This window comes from Lissotriton vulgaris, chromosome 2_1 (assembly GCF_964263255.1).
Source record: "Lissotriton vulgaris chromosome 2_1, aLisVul1.2, whole genome shotgun sequence".
NCBI lineage: Eukaryota > Metazoa > Chordata > Amphibia > Caudata > Salamandridae > Lissotriton > Lissotriton vulgaris.
The window spans coordinates 1712926626-1712938933 of record NC_141687.1 but is presented as its reverse complement, the minus strand read 5'-3'; the positions used below and the strand labels follow the sequence as shown (position 1 = coordinate 1712938933).

Sequence of the window (12308 nt, the reverse complement as noted above, 5' to 3'; positions counted from 1 at the left end):
TTTCTTAATTGGACACCTTACTCAAGGAATTTGCCATACAAGATCTGTATTTTCTCACCTCATTTCACCATTCAAACAATTCCAATACACCATAAACAATTAGAGGTTTTTGTTATGGTGCCAGTCTGGATTTCCCAGCTAAAAATTGTCAAGGCAGACAGTTCAGTTGTCAGATTTCTCACAATTAAAAAAAAAATTTACAAAAGAATGCAAACAAAACATTTTTGTCATTTCTCTTATGAGCTCAAGAGCTTGTTATTCCCATTATAAGTGCAGGTTGGAGAAGCAGACCAACAGAACAGACTCAAAAGCAGAAAAGTCAGGGTTCCCATTCCTTAAGAATAGGAAAATTCCTTCATGTCCACTATGTGAGTTCTTAACTTTGGACCGTCTGCCCAATGTAATTTTAAACTGAGGATGATCAGCTGAAACACCTCCTGCATGACAACTATCCTGTTTACATTTTCTTCAATATTTTCTTTTTCCAGGACCGGATCCTTCTTTTCCACTTCACACAGTTTTTGCCTTCTCTCCTACAGTGCCTTCGCCTCTTTCAGAAGCTCTTGTTGCTTGAATTTTAAGTCAGTCCTGCGTCTGCGAACGTCCAATATCTTGTCTTCCAGTAGCTGATTATTCGATTGGACAGAGTGGACCTTCTTGCACATTACAATACAAATTTTCATAACCTCAAGGATAGACTCACTGTCTTGAGTGTTGTTCTCAATTTCTTTTTGCATTGCATCGGAAAACTGCTTCCTGTAAATACTCTGGGGCAGATTTACAAGAAAGTGGTGCATCTGTAAAGATGCGTCACGTTCCCTGCACCACCCTGAGAAACCCATGCACCACCACGCATGCGCTGTATTTATAATACGGCACACCATTGGATTGACAGATGCGTCAGAAAGTCTGAGATATCTGTTGGAGCAAAAGTCACGCATTGCTGGAGTTGTGTTGCAAGCACGACGCAACTCCAGCAATGCATTTTGAGGCCTATTCCAAGTACACCATGTCACTCCTTACACCTGAGTAAAGCAGGTGCAAGCTTTTGGTGCAGTGGTGTCCTAGAAGTGACGCAGTGAAATCTTGTAGATTTCACTGCGTCACTTTTACGAGGCTTTCCTCCGTGGGAAGGCCCACCCTGCATACATTATACTTGACGCAGGTATATTGTGATGCAGGGCTTTACAATGTAACGCATCTCCCTAGATGCATCACGTAAGTTGGCTGCATTTTTTACGCCCCGTCACAAAAGTGATGCAACGGCAGGCCAAAAGTGTCGCAAGGGGCTTGTAAATCTGCCCCACTGCATTTTCTAGCTTGGGATCCATTAAACCCAAACTTACATTTATCGAGCGATCAATACTTTCCTTTTCTCTGCTTCGTGCCCCATGGTTCGTTGCCAAGTCAATCAACTGCTGTTTTATTTGTCTCTCCGGCCAAGCAATTTCTGTAACTGTTTGGGAAACACCCGTTTTTTCTTTGTTAGTATGGCAAGGATGGTTAAGTGTGCTATGCATCAATTTCAAACTTGCATGCTCCAGCTTCTAAAATGGTCCCAGATATCTGTCCCCGTCTCTTTCGGCTGCTTTCCCTTTTAGGAACTCATGTTTGCAATAACCAGATATTCTTCTCCTTGGCTGTGGGCGAAGCGCTTAAGTGAGGCAGGCCTGGGCTATCTTGCGGCATGGCATTGAAAACTTGTCATTATACTCACAAACCCTTGTTTGTTTTGTGCTACCAGTCTACGTCAGCACCAGGCACCTTTTGTGCATCAGTCATGCTCTATAAATATCATTTACATTACATCACACATGACGCAGGCAGTTATCTTTAGCTCATTCAGCCTCCTGAACAGGCAAATACTTGTCCTGCGACTGGAGTCCCTGCTGACGTGATGCCCCTCCCAAACTAGCCTTCAAAGCCCCCGGGACCAGAGGGGTGCAAGGTGCACACAAAGCATGCAACATGCACCAAAGACAATGTCATGTACCCCATAGATCTTTGATCCAGGGTCTCCCTAGCACTTTGTTGCATTTTATTTGTAGATTGTACACTTGTAATAACTACTCTCTTGCCAGCTCGTTCACTTATAACCAGTAAGTGACTTGTACCAATTGTCATCCTGAATTGGTTGGGTAAACTTTGTTAAGTGAACTCTGTCCATTGTTACCCTACAACATCAACTGAATGGGCATTGCTCTTGCCACCATGCATCCATTGAGTGAACTGTGACTGCTGAGAGAAATGTGCCTATTGAGACCCTGCATTCAATGATTATATTGTGTTTCGTCTTACTGCATCTATTGCAGGAACTGTTTTCATTGTAGCCCAGCATTCATTTAGTGAATTGTGTGGGTTGACACCCTCTATCTAGGAGGGAAGTGGTTTCTTAAGTTAATGTGTGCTCATTGACGCCTGGCATCTAGTCAGCAAACTAGACCATTCTGACTCTACTCACTGAAAACGTACCAACAGGTGACCTAACTAACCAAGCTTTACACTGCGAGACAAATTAGTATCCACCTCCCACTACACCTGCCTTTCTTAAAATCCATCATGTGTCCCTCTCCCACATTGTTAACTTGTACATCCTTCTATGCAGTATCACTGGTCTCTAAGGCCTCTCATGATATGCCTGCTCACATTTCAGCATCTCACAAACACACATCACATGCCTCCCCTCCACACTGCATAACTGCCCTTACCAGTGGTACAGCAAACCCCTCCCATACATCTCAACTACTCCCAACGACTGAAAATTCAACAGACAATAGTTCACAAAAACACCCAACATTTCCCCTTCTCTATTTATAGAAGGCATTGGTGAGGAAGGTCTTCAAGAAAACTGCATTTATCACTAACAACTCCGCCTAATATGCCCCTCCCCCACTTTGCAACCATTGCTGAAACCTGTCAACAAGCCAAAGATGGTATACACCAACCCTTCACTCCAAAGCATGCACTGCTATCCGCAATCCCACCCTCAGCGGCAAGAGAGTCACCCTCCTTAACAAATTATTCACATCAACATCTGTTAACAGGAACTCTCTCAGTCCTTATGACCTGTCCATGCACAGTAGACTGTTATTATTAAGTAGCTCATATATAGAGTAAATTTATTATTAGCACTTCCATTGTGCTCTGTTGAAATTTGTATGGCATAACAATACCTTTCTTTTTCTTTTCTATTTTTTGTAACAGATTTTTATTGGTTTTTCAAGGTGATATCATAGAAAAAACAGCCCGTAGGGCATAATAGATGATCAAATGGTGCAATTAAAGTCCAGTTCAGTTATCCCCCGCTCACTATCAGAAGGTCCGCCTTCACCATCCAGTATCAATCAGGTAGACAACAGGAGCACCCCCAGCCATTCCACCTCCCCTCCCCATGCCTAGCCTTATGTAAATGTCACAGTGCACCTCCTCATAATGGACATACCAGCAGGACTCCTTATGTAAATGCCACCCTCTGCCCGCCTCCCCCCCCTTCCCCAACTCCCGAAGAAACTCCCACTACCCATCCCGCCCCCCCAGGCATGCCGCTGTCTCATTAAAATGTCCAGCCAGACCCACCTTACACATCCACCCTAGTCCATGTTCCCTACATCCCGAACCCCAGGGGTCAATATTGTGGAGAGAGTTGAGAGAAGCCCTCAGCTAGTCCCACCCAGGTCCCACGTTATGCTCAAGCTTGCGAGGAACCTCTGGATTCAGTAGCCCGGTGCTGCACCCATCTCCCCCAGTATGTCTTCTGCGTCCTCAAGCAGGTGCTTCACTAAGTCCACCAGTGCCACCCATGCACGTGCCATTTCCATCGGCTTTTCGTTCCCAGTGCGCATAGCCATTCGCAGTCTGCAGGTCCCCTCATTCTCTGCCCATTTCACTAGTTCTCTATTCCATCTCAGCAGGTTGGGGGCCTTCTTTGACTTCCAGTGAATAGTAAGCTCCCTCTTTGCTAATACCAGCCCCAAGTCGATGAATTTACTAGTATTTTTTGTCTTAGCAGTATGCGGGAATCAATGCAACAAGCAACTCCCAGGCGTCAATGCTACCTCTCTCTCCATCACTGTTGTCAGTCCAGCTGTCACCCCTCTCCAGTATTCTCCCAAGTGTGGGCTCTCCCAAAACATGTGAAGGAACCCTGCCCCCTCCAGGTTACATCTTGGGCAGGCGGACGATACCCCAAAGTACTCGTTAATTTTCCCCGGTGTGAGGTATGCCCTATGCAGTACATTGAAGTGAATTAATTGAAAACACTCTTTCCTAGTGCCCTTCCAAACCCTTTCTAGAATCTCTCCCCATGGTTTCTCCCCAATGGCCTCCCCCAAGTCTGCCTCCCATTTAAGGCGTAAAGCAATCAGAGGCTGTCACCAGTCATGCGTGATCCGCCTATAGAGACTTGTAACTGCCTTAATAGTCCCCGCTGCCATCACTACATACTGACATGCCAGAAACGTCTTGGGTTCCACCAACCACTCTCACCAGTGCTTTCTAATGGCTGCTGTCAAAACAGCATGGAAGAGAAAGTCCCCCCGTGGGAGATCATGGCGCTCCAAGAGGTCATTGAAGGGGAGGAGGTTACCATCCTCAAACAAGTTTCCAATAGTAATGACCCCTGCGTCTTCCCAGTGGCACAACTTGCTCCAGTTGCCCCCACGGGACAGTGCTTCACACATCCGTAGCGGAATCTCAGGTGCGTATGGGATTCGTAACCGCGCCCGTCTAGCCAGGCAATTCCAACACTGTCTCACCGTTTGCAAATCAGGGGGAATCATTCTATCCCTCATAGGCAACGGTAGCAGCACCTGAGAAAGCTGGGTCAAACTTAAGTTCTGGCCACCCAAATCCTCAGCATTCCGGATTCGCCTCGCCGCCCATTTCGTAAACCATTAAAGCTGCTCTGCATAATAGTAAGGCTCAAGGTCCGGTCGAGCAAAACCCCTCTCCGCCCTGGGCCGCTGCATAGTGATAAGTGCCACTCTCCGCCTCCGATTGCCCCATAAAAACCCAGTGATCAAGGCGTTGAGCTTCCTCTCCCATTGAGAGCATGAATTTTCAAACTTTCCCATCACTGGCTGGAGTCTGATTCAGTTTTATGGAGGTGGGTGGCCAATGGGGTGAGCATGTTAATTTTAATAGGTTTTGAATTTTGGGTGGGTGAGAGATATGGTTATTACCCAATTGCTTATATATTTCAAATGTCGGCCTGGCTGCCTATTGCCTTGTAATTGTGCATGTATGGTAAGACGTAGCAAGTTCTGCTTGATGCCTTAATAGACTTCTACTTATACATTGGGTATGTCTTAGCTGTATATCCAGAGTTCTGACTTAATGTGTGTTTTTGTAAGGTGGTGTGGGTATGTTACAGCGATTATTGCTGTTGTGAACAGTGTGTGTTGCATGTGTTTGTAAGGTTCTGTCTGATGCGTCCTCTTGTGCATGTGCATATGTTATTTGTTAATATACTGGAGCACTTTTGGTAGTTGAGAGTGTAGACCACCCCACCCTTTTTACTATATTTGATATCTTTCAATCAATCAATCAGGGGCTTGTAAAGCATGGCTACTTACAGTGAGGTTCTCAAGGTGCTGGTGGGGTGTGGAAGGCTGCTGTTCCCTCTGGGTGTGGGATCATTTGAAGAGCCAGGTCTTGAAGTCCTTCTTGAATTGGGTCTGTAACACGGATTGCCTGAGGTGGAGGGGCACAGTGATCCAGGTCTTGGCGGCGAGGTAGGGTAATAAACTTCTACAGGTTGTGGTCTTGTTGATCCTGGGGACGGAGGCTAGGAGGAGTTGGGCAGAACGGAGTTGTGTGGCGGGTATGTGGAATGTGAGGCAGTGGTTCAGGTAAGCTAGCCCTTCGTCATGGAGAGCTTTGTAGGCATGTGTGAGGAGCTTAAAGGTGCTTCTCTTGTTGCCTGGGAGCCAGTGGAGTTGTCGGAGGTGTTGCATGATGTGGCTGCGGCTGGAGATGTCGAAGACCACGCTGGCTGCAACATTTTGGACATTCTGTAGTTTCATGAGCTGTTTCTGGGTAACACCGGCATAGAGTACATTGCCGCAGTCAAGTCTGCTGGTGATGAGTGTGTGGCTAACTGTCTTTCTGGATTCTGTGGGGATCCATCTGAATGTCTTTTGAAGCAGAAATAGCGTGTGGAAGCAGGTTGAGGAAAATGCTTTGATTTGATGGTTCATTGTGAGCGATGAGTCAAGTATGATGCAGAGGCTGCAGGCAAGGTCTGTCGGGGAGGGAGGGGGTCCCAGAGTGGCTGGTCACCAAGAGTCATCCCAGGATGAAGGGGAGGGTCCCAGGATGAGTACCTCAGTCTTGTCCGAGTTGAGCTTGAGGCTGCTGTCTTTCATCCAGGTGGCAGGGGCCTTCATTCTGCTGTGGAAGCTGGTTCTGGTGTATGTGGGTTCGTTGGTGAGGAGAGGATCAGTTGGGCGTCTTCTATGTAGGAGACAATTTTGAGTCCATGGCTTCTGACGATGGCTACAAGGGGGCTATGTAGACTTTGAAGAGGGTGGGGCTCAGGGAGAAACCCTGGGGTACCCCGCAACTGTTCTTTGTGGGTTCTGAGAGGAACGGGGGGAGTCGACTCGCTGACTTCGACTGCTAAGGAAAGAGAGGATCCAGTCCAGTGCCTTGTTGCGGTTGTCGGTGTTGTGGCGTCTCATGATTAGGTTGGAGACGGTGTAGAAGGCGACTGATAGGTTCTGTAGGTTGAGGGCTGCTGTCTCACTCCGGTCTAGGAGGGGGCGGATGACATCAGTGGCAGCGATGAGTGCGGTCTCCGTGCTGTTGTTGCTTAGGAAGCCAGATTGGGGGTTGTCCATGACGTAGTTCACTTTTATGAGGGTGGATAATTGGGCGTTAAAAGCCTTCTGAATTACCTTGGCTGGGAAGGGGAGGAGGGAGATGGGTCTGAAGTTCTTGAGTTCTTCCGGGTCTGAGGATGGCTTCTTCAGCAGGGAGTTGATCTCTGCCTGTTTCCGGTTGTCAGGGAAGGTGGCGGTTTTGATGGAGCAGTTGATGGCGCGGCAAAGTTGGGAGGCGATGGCGGCAGCTGCGCTGTGGAAGATGTGGTGTGGGCAAGAATCCAACTTGGCTCCTTTGTGGATGCTCTTCATGGTCTTGAGTGTATCCTGTGTTGTGAGCAGGGTCCAGCAGAACACGGTCTTTTAGGGTGCGGGGTGGTTGCGTAAAGTGATGGCGGGCATAGTTGCAAGGTCTAGGGTGCTGGAGCTGTCGTATATCTGTCTGATCTTGTAGTGGAAGAAGGTTCCGAGTTTGTTGCAAGGTCTTGGGAGGGAGGGACGTCTGTGGTCCTGCTGTTGGGTCTGGCAAACTCTTTGACGATGACGAAGAGTTATTTGCTGTTGTGTGCGTTGACTCTGGTTCTGTCTTGGAGGGCCGTTTTCTTTATGGTTTTGAGGAGAAGGTGGGGTGTATTGAAGGTAGTGTGGGTTTCTGGGGTTTTGTTGTTCCTCCATCTCTTCTCGAGTACTCTGCGGGTGCATTTGGACTCGTGGAGGATGGAAGTGAACAATCTGGCTTTCTGGGAGTGCTGCTTGGCTCTTCTTTCCTTGAGGTGGGCCAGAGTGTTGGCGAAGTTGGAGTTCCATCGGAGGTTGCGTACTTACGTGACGGTGTCCGCTAGTGTTGGCAGAGTAGTTATGCTGAGGAAGTATAACTGGCTCAGCACTGATTTGGCTCTAGGCAATCATGTTAGAAACCTCCTTTCCACCAACTGGAAATTACTTAATATCTCTAAAACCCTCCTGTGCTGCATTGAGTTTCTTTTCTTTTCTGGTTTTTGCCTATCTGCAAAAACTCAGTACCTGAAGATCTACAAGCAATACAAAGCTGCTATTGAAGGCTATGCTTGCGGATCACACCCTTTATTCATCGTTTCAAAGCAGCTCATCTGCAGAGCACCCTATTTATTATTCCCCATCTCTTTACCTTTCTCCAACCTGTCCCCACGTAACATATCTTGATGTCAACATGAATATGTTTGTTAGTCACTGGTTTATTTCCACTTACCTCTTACTTACAACTATATCAAATTCCACAAATACTTTCAATCCGTTCAGAAATGTTCGTTCACAATGTATATAAATACAAAACAATGATGGAGAAAAAATAAGGGGAGAGTGTGGAATGGAGCAGTAAAAGAGAAGAGTGTGTGCCTCCTGTAAGTTCTCATACACTCTCCCAGACCCTACACCAGCGGTCTTTAATCTGTGGGGCGCGACCCCCAGGGGGGCCGTGGAGTCCTGGGAAGGGGGTCGCAGATTCTGCAGAGTGCAGTTCCTGGCATTGGGCTCACGGCGGAGGCCTAATTCACACCGAGGTGTGAAAAACATCAACGCCTCATTAACAAGTAAAAGGTCTTTTAAACAGAGATGCCCTCCCATGAGTGGGAAAGAAGAATGAAGACGACACAGAGAGATACTGATTCCACCCCCCCCCCCCCATGAGAGAGGCACAGAAAAGGTGGGTGGATGAATGATGGGTGGATGGATGAAAGGCTGAAGGATGGATGGATGTGGGAAAAGGTGGGTGGATGAATGATGAGTGGATGGATTATTATTATTATTATTATTATTACATTTCTTATATAGCGCCAGAATCGACCCCCGAAGGGGTATCTCCGCGCTTGCCTTGGGAACCCGTCCTGGTTTTTCCCTGTGAGATAGCCCTACAGGGCATCCCCAAGGTGAAAGCCAGGCTGAATGAAAGGGTGGATGGATGAATGATGGATGTATGGATGGAAGGATGAAAGGGCGGATGGATGAAGGATAGATTGGTGAAGGATAGATGTATGGATGGAAGAATGAAAGGGTTGAACGGAATAATGGATGGATGAAAGGGTGGATGGATGAATGATGGGTGGATGTGTAAAAAGATGGGTGGATGAATGAAGGGTAAATGGATGGATGAAAGGGTGGATGGATGAATGATGGATGGAAGGATAAAAGGGTGGATGGATGAAGGATAGATTGGTGAAGGATAGATGTATGGATGGAAGAATGAAAGGGTGGACGGATGAAGGATGGATGGATGAAAGGGTGGATGGATGAATGATGGATGGATGGATGGATATGTAAAAAGATGGGTGGATGAATGATGGGTGAATGGATGGATGAAAGGGTGGATGGATGAATGATGGATGTATGGATGGAAGGATGAAAGGGTGGATGGATGAAGGATGGATGTATGGATGGGAGGATGAAAGGGTGGATGGATGTATGAATGGATAAAAGGTTGCATGGATGAATGATGGATGGATGTGTGAAAAGGTGGATGGATGAATGATGGGTGGATGGAAGGAAGGGTGGATGGGTAAAGGGTGGGTGAATGGATGGATGATGGATGTATGAATGGATGGATGTGTGAAAAGGTGGGTGGATGAATGATGAGTGGATGGATGAATGAAAGGGTGGATGGATGAATGATGGATGTATGGATGGAAGGATGAAAGGGTGGATGGATGAAGGATAGATTGGTGAAGGATAGATGTATGGATGGAAGAATGAAAGGGTGGACAGATGAAGGATGGATGGATGAAAGGGTGGATGGATGAATGATGGATGGATGGGTGTGTGAAAAGGTGGGGGATGAATGATGGGTAGATGGGTGGATGAAAGGGTGGGTGGATGGATGGATGAAAGGGTGGATAGGTGAAGGGTGGATGTATGGATAGGAGGATGAAAGGGTGGGTGGATGAAGGATGGGACGATGAAAGGGTGGATGGATGTATGAATGGATAAAAGGTTGCATGGATGAATGATGGATGGATGTGTGAAAAGGTGGGTGGATGAATGATGGGTGGATGGAAGGAAGGGTGGATGGGTAAAGGATGGATGTATGGATGGAAGGATGAAAGGGTGGATGGATGTAGGATGGATGTATGGATGGAAGGATGAAAGGGTGGATGGATGGATGGATGTGTGAAAGTGTGGGTGGATGAATGATGGAGGGATGTGATGAGGTCTAACAGGTGCATTTATGGTTGTCAAAAGTTGATGATGAGGAGTACCAGTTTTCTAGAAACTTTTGTCGGAAGGGGGTCTTTACACCTAAAAAGGTTTTACAAGGGGGTCTCGGCATCAAAATGTTTGAAGACCTCTGCCCTACACCCACCACTCCTGCACCATCAGCACCTCAACAGCTCACACAAACTAGCTACCTGCTTATGCTCACACAGGCTAAACACCACCTACAGAACATGCATGCATGCTCCCCAACACCCACTCACTGACTCACCAAGCACACCACATAGATATAGAACCTACTGCATGACTAGGCTCTGGACATGCTGTTCCTCACAGAAACATGCCTAAACCCATCCTCTGCAGCAGACATCGCTACAGCAAGATCACCAGGCAAGACTTTCAGCACAAGCCTGGAGATGGAGTCGCCATCATATTCAAAGATGCCATCTGTTGCACCACCTACATGCACACCCCCACCAACTACATGGAACACCTCTTGTTCAAGATACACATTACAGACAGCTTCTCTATGGGCCGAAACCTTGTATCCATACCACCAGGACCCTGCACCAATTTAGCCAGTGACATCACAGATTTAATTGCACCCCTCATCATTACCACCAGCACCTTCATCCTCCTTGGAGACCTCAGCTTTAACCTAGTAGACCGCACCAACCCAAACTCTATGGCCCTTCTAGTAAACCTCAGAAACCTTGGCCTCACCCAGCACTTTACATAACCCATTCACACTGCCGGACTCCTATTGGACCTGATTCACTCCTCAATCAGCAACATCATAGTCAACAAGCCAGCAACTATGGCCTGGACAGACCGCATCCTTCTTAATTTCAGCATATCCAACCCTCATCACCACAGACCTATCACCATCGGAACCATTCACTGCATCTCGAAATCATCACAAAAGAGGAGTGGGCTTCTGTCCTCTCCTCACAATGTCCAGAGCATACCAGGTACTTACCAGTAGCCATCAAGAAACAACACGTGGATTACCTCATGCGCCGACACTCAGGCTCCCCTCAAGCACAATTCAATAGCAAGAGCCTGACCACAGCCCAGTTGGTACACAGATTAACTCATGCTGACAAAACCCCACTGCAATCAACTGTAGCACAACTTGAGAACAAATCGCCACAGGTAAAAACCTCTTCATATTAGCCCTTAGACGCTATCACAAGTAGATATGGAATGCCAAGCGCACATCTCTTGCAGATCGCATCAATGCCAACATTAACAGCAACAAGAAAATCTTTGCCACCCTCAAACATTTCACCATGACTCCAGCCACCTCCAGCAACATCACCCCCCAAAAAAACCTTTGCAACAAGCTTTTGGGAATGCTCTTGTAACAAAATCAAATCTATATTTTGCAACCTCAACACTCAGCCAGACCCTGTCGCCGTTGCAAGTCATCTTCCTATCATGAACTGAAGACTGAACCCTAACCTCATAGTCAGCTGTCAACACCTTCAAAAATGTTACTACCATGAGGAGCATCCACTCAGGGGCCCCATCTGACCATTGCCCCACCACGCCTTCATAAAAGGACTCTTACCAATCAGCGAAGCACTGACACACATCCTCAATGCTGCCATAAACTCAGCCCCATTCCTGACACTTGGAAACATGCCACTGTCATGCTCCTGCTCCGGAAAGCAATTTAGAAGAATGAAGCACAGTCTATTCAAATCAATAACAGTATGGTACAAGTACAGTCAGAGGATACAAAACACAAAAGGTACATTTGTTGCCTTTAGGTGTAGAGTTTTATTTGATTCTCTTCCTTTTAGTCTCAGCCAACACATGTTTTGTTATTTGGAGGGAAATACCCCTAGGACTTCATCAGGGCTAAAAGTAAGACAAATACCAGCGTTGTAATTGGGTATTATAAAACACGGTACAGCTTGGAATTACAATGCCTTCCTTTACTACAATTAGAGTGCTCGAAGTAATCTCCAACTCCAGGTGTATAATGTTGATTATTTGTGACGTTGAAACCCATGCCCAAAAATGTGTCATGTTTATACTGGCTGATAATAAATAAATCATTATGGGGCATATTACCAAGCAATAGCGATAATTATCGCTATTGCTTGGTTAGCGTGAATAAATTAACGCTGAGCTGCGGCGATTTTTATCGCAGATAAACCTTGGTATTACCAAGGTTTATCGCAAATGCGATAAAAATTGGCCGCAATGCATGAACATCGCTGAAAAGTCAGCGATATTCATGCATTAGCGAGCTAATGCTCTTAGCCATGTTATCCACCTCCCATTGGATAACAT

The 12308-nt window shown here is 46.7% G+C and overlaps 1 pseudogene; it reads right to left on the bottom strand.

Annotated features, from left to right (window-relative positions):
• Window positions 1–335: 335 nt before the first annotated feature.
• LOC147733162 (centromere protein H-like) lies at window positions 336–1609 on the bottom strand (annotated as a pseudogene).
• Between the last annotated feature and the right edge of the window lie 10699 nt (window positions 1610–12308).